At 33.3% G+C, this 5,338-nt stretch overlaps 1 long non-coding RNA gene across 2 annotated transcripts; it reads left to right on the plus strand.

Annotated features, from left to right (window-relative positions):
* The first annotated feature begins 478 nt into the window (after window positions 1–478).
* Window positions 479–2,415, plus strand: LOC108213793 (uncharacterized). 2 transcript variants are annotated; one of them, XR_001805377.2, is made up of 5 exons: window positions 479–694; window positions 804–832; window positions 1,506–1,613; window positions 1,739–1,955; window positions 2,160–2,415. It is a non-coding gene; the product is annotated as an uncharacterized LOC108213793 (long non-coding RNA). The 2 variants fall into 2 exon arrangements; XR_001805378.2 differs by having other exon boundaries at window positions 1,739–1,854.
* The last annotated feature ends 2,923 nt before the right edge of the window (window positions 2,416–5,338 follow it).

The raw sequence follows: 5,338 nt of genomic DNA on the forward strand, positions 1-5,338 counted from the left end.
TTTTTACTAGTTTAGTAACAAAAATACTCCTTTTTCTACATTTTTGGTAAAAACCCGAACACGGTTAATTTTTTATTTTTTCAATATTTTTACACATCAATAAAATAAGTATATATTACGTACCATCGATACAGTTTGATCATAAAAAAAAAGTCTTAAAATATATTACAAATAATGGGGCTCAAGTCCCATTCTTGGAAGTGGTACGTTTAGTAAATTTTTGTTAAAAAGTTTTATAAGACTAATTTTATATTATTTTAAATATTTTAACACATCATTTAAATAAATATATACTAACATCCATACATTTTTATCGTAAAAAAAATAATTTTATATCTTTCATGTATAAAATTTTAATACAAACATATTATAATTAATACCTCACCAATCTATTTAACAATATAAAATGAAATATTTTTATCTCTCTTTTGCTATTTTTACTCTGGCCCTTCCAATTTTGGTTACCCGCCCATCCAAAATTTTCATTTCCCCCCTTTACTTCTCAACCAAAATTTTAATTCCCTCTTCCTCTTATCCAAATCCTTTCGGAGAAAACTCATAACTCTCTTCCTGTTTTTCAATATCAAAACTCTATCTCTTGTAAAGCTCCCTGTGGTGTGTTTTCTCTTGAAAGGCCAGAAAAGCACAAACACCTCCGTCGATTGTAAACACCTCTGATTTACACCTGCTATAGGTAGATACAAACTCTCTTCACAAGCTCTCTATATTTTCAACTCATTTATATTTTCTATTCGTTATGAATCAAACTTATTTGTATTTCTTTTGATATTGCAATTAATTAGGGTTCAACTTTGGGGCTTTCATCTTCCAGGTAATCTCTAACCTATTTGGGTTTATATTACGAGTTCTGCTTTGTGTTATAAGATCTTGACCCTGTGTTTTGTTTTTGAAAAATTTAGGGCTTTGCTTTGTACGTGTGTGAATTTAGATTTGATTTTGAGCTTTGCTTTTCAAGGTGTAGAATCTTCAAGCAATTTTTTGGCATTGCTAGATTAGAAATGTTCTTGTTCAAGCAATTAATGTTTGATTTAGGGCTTATCTGGTTGTATTTGGATTTGTTTTTGGACTTTTCATTGGTATTGTAGATGTTGTATTATATGTATGGAATGTACATAAAATCTAACATTGAAGATAACAACTAGCCTTAAGAATATTCTCGATGGCAGGCACAATGAGTGTCTCTGCTGCAAGTGGATCCAAACACCTGGCAAATTCTTTTAATAGTATAAAAGCCCACTCCCCTTCTGAATCTGATAAGGATGTCGCTATAAGTACTAGGCAATAATGTGTGATAAATGCATCCCTATTTGTGCTTATATGATTTGTTTTAATTTTATCGAGTCATAACCATTCAGGATGTTGCATAAAAGGCATATGCACAGGTATGTTTAATTTGTAAGATACTTGTGTGAATTATTGGGGTTATGATGTATGTTGTCAAATTATAATTCATTAGTTTTGTTTTGTGTTTGTATTTGTATCAGAGTGCTTCATGCATATGAAAACTTCAAATTAGGATGCTACAACAGGAATTACAAGATGAAGATTAGAGAATGCACAAATTTCAGGATAAAACAGCCTTAATAGATCAGGTAGTTTGAATATAACGCAGTTGCTGGTATAGTATTAGATTAAGGGGAGTCACCACTTTAGATAAATAACAGAGGTCGTAGAATATTGCATACAACTAATTAATGGTGGCCTTTGCTTTTTGCAGTTCCCGTCTTTATAAAAGGTTATTTCATAGATATAGTCATGTGGCATGATCAGATTCTGACCTGCTTGACCAATAAGCACTGGCTAGCATCTATATCATCCGATGGTACAAACAAGGTTCGAATCAGTCCCTATCTTGAGTCTGAATATTCATGTGGCATGATCAGATTCTGACCTGCATGAAAACAATTCCTCACCATTTGAAAGAATGTGACAAGGTAGGAGTGCCTTCATTGGGTGATCAACACTCTGCCATATTATATTTAGAACCTATGTATACATGGAATTGGTTCAACTATGTTAGGACCAACTTCATATGATCATGTGACATTTATTTTAGGGCCTACAACTTCTGCCTTTTCTATTATCTACTAACACTATTATAAATCTAATGTTTATGTCTCTTTCTGAAAATAATACAGAAAGCTTGAATGCATTAAGAATGTAGATAACAACAGCTTGAAGTCTGCCATGGATCACATTTTAGAAGCTCGGCAAAAAGGAGAGCCACGCTGCAAATGCCAAAGACATGAAATTTATCATAGAGATGGTTATTCATGCACTTTTTACCTTAAAAATTTGAAGTACTCGTAGAGACATGATATTTATATGTATGCAATTTTAGATAGAAGTTGCAGATAAATTTCAATTTTTTGTATTGATATATTTATTGATTCATTATTTGGTTGAGGGTATTATTTATACTCATATTTTGTGTATATAAACAATTGTCTAAGATAGAGAAACACAATACATTAAAAATAAAAACCCACTTTCTTTCTCGGTACAGACAATGGAAACATAATGAAAAACTTTTGTCTATGACTTATTCACACAACATTTTAAAGAACTGAAGACCATTGTCCAACATTAGTCACACAACAGGTTAGGCACCAATATATCATTGTCCAACATGCTCAACCACAATAGGAACAAGATGTTCAAGGTTGACTGCAATATACTATGACAACATGATTTTAGTTCAAAAATATTGTCTATAAGACATTGAAACAACAGCCACTACTTAGAAGACCCTTGTACAAAGCCACAAAAAACAAGCATTTGTCAAATCAAACCGTCGTGCAAAGAAATTTACATCGAGTGTTTTCTTTACACAAAAAGTTGTGTAAATACATTATTACAACGGTTCCTAGTTTACAAAACACATTGTTAAAAGGTCGAAAGAACAAGAGTTTCTCGTGTAAACAAACCGTTGTCTTCTTCGACTAACAACAAGAGTATGTTTATAAGAAAGGCTTGATATAGAGGTTTTGTTACAAGACTTTCTTTCCAAACTGTTGTGGTTTCTAGGTGTCAGACAACACGAACTTATAACACGATTGTAGTGTGAGGCAACTCCCACAACACATTTCGTACCGTTGTCTGATATGCGTAACAGACGGCGGCTCGATAGTCAACGGACAAACAGGAGCTTAGACTACGGGCAAAAACCGTTGTCTGATTCGTTTTTTCTTGTAGTGTATGTTATATGTACCATAGGAAGTTTCTTGATCCTACACACAAGTGGAGGTTTAATAAGAAAAGATTTAATGGCCAAATTGAAACTGGACAGCCTCCTTCAATTTTATCCGGGTTGGATATTTTAACGGTGTTGAAGGATTATGAAAATAAATTTGGGGAGGCTGAGACAAAGGGTAGAAAAAGTGACTGTCCTTTTAATAAGAAATCAATATTTTTTGATTTGTCGTATTGGCGTTATAATCCCCTTCGACATAACCTTGATGCAATGCATAATGATAAAAACCTTTGCGACAACATATTAGGTACATTGCTTAATATTAGTGGCAAATCAAAGGATTATATAAATGCCCGCTTAGATTTACAGGAATTAGGTATAAGAAAGGACTTGCATCCTGTTAAATCTAGTGACGGGAAGCATCTTGAAATTAAGGCAGCAATTTTTGATATGTCTAACAAGGAGAAAGAAACTTTCTGCTCAGTATTAAAGCATGCCAAACTACCTCATGGTTGTGCTTCTAATATTAGCTGATATGTACACACAAATTTAAGAAAGATATCAGGGTATAAAAGCCATGATGCACATTTTATACTTCATTATCTCTTACAATTTGCTGTGAAAAAAACGCTAAGAGCAGAAGTTGCCTTGCTATTGATTAGACTGAGTGCATTTCTTAGGGGATTATGGAACAAGGTTCTTGACTTGGATGAACTTCCGAGGTTTGAAAAAGAAATTGTGGAGATACTATGTCAATTTGAGATGATTTTTCCACATTCTTTTTTTGATGTAATGGTACACTTGCCTATCCATTTATCCAGAGAAGTCAGATTAGGTGGACCACTACACGATCGCAACATGTTTCCAATTGAGCGTTATCTTGGTAAGTTGAAAAAATATGTTCGCAATAGAAGTAGACCGGAAGGTTCAATTGCAGAGGATTATCTAGCAGAAGAGTGTCTGACTTTTTGTTCGAGATTTTTGGGTGAAGGAGGAATAGAAAACAACATGTATTCATCTTGCCCAGCAGCTGTTGAGTATCACATTGGCACCAAAAAAACAAAGATGGAAAAATCTTTAAATTAGGAGAAAGCTATTGGAAGGCATGCCATCGATATGTTTTGTTTAATTCTGGTAATGAGGAAGTAGAGAATCTAATCAAGTAAGCTTCTTATATTACCCATATTTCATTCTACTTTTTCCTATAATGTTTCAATATTTGTCTTGCGTATCAGCTTTTTTGAACTTAGCGTTTATTTAGGGAGCATAGAGCTTTACTAGACAGTTATGGCACTTCAAAAAAAATTAAAAGGGAATGAGCACACACTGAAGAATTCTGGAAATGGTTAACCGAACAGATTCTAACAAAAGATGTGATTTCAACAGATTTGGAGGTGTTTTCATTAGGTCCTAACAGAAGAGCTAGGAAATTCAGTGGCTACGTTATAAATGGATATAGATTTCATACGAAATCTAGGGATTCCCAATGTGTCACACAAAAGAGCGGTGTTTTTTTAACAGCTGAAACAACTAGTGATAATAATAACACCAATTGGAAAAATATTATGCTATAATAGTGGTGATATTCGACGGTTGAAAGTATGTAAACTGGAAAAATACGGCAGATTTTGTAGGTTCAAAAACTCTATATATTAATCACTTTGTATATTTTCAAATTTAGAGATAAAATGATAATAATGATACAATTGCATGATTACAGAGAAATAGAGTTGCCAAGGCAAATAAGACAGGGGTGGGACGCAGGACTCGTGCACAAGCAAAAGCACAAGAGCCTGCTGACATTGAAAGAGAATCGACACATGAAAGGCACATGTTTAGCCTATTTGTATTTAAGAGTATCAACTCAACTCTGATAAGAAAGAAAGTAAAATAGCAAGCTCTATTGAAGGAATCCGTACGAAGAACGTCAAGTGATTTATTAAAATCATATGTCTGAAGAATTTCAGGATGCTGCTGCATACCACTGAAAGAAGTTCATTAATATGTTCAAGCCTCAGTGTACAAATAATATTTTGTAGCACGTCCAGAAGTCCAGAAGGTATAAAGTTTTAATACTTTATTTATTCAGAAGATTCCAATATATTTCTACTTATGAAGAAGAAC

Source organism: Daucus carota, chromosome 3 (assembly GCF_001625215.2).
Source record: "Daucus carota subsp. sativus chromosome 3, DH1 v3.0, whole genome shotgun sequence".
Lineage (NCBI taxonomy): Eukaryota > Viridiplantae > Streptophyta > Magnoliopsida > Apiales > Apiaceae > Daucus > Daucus carota.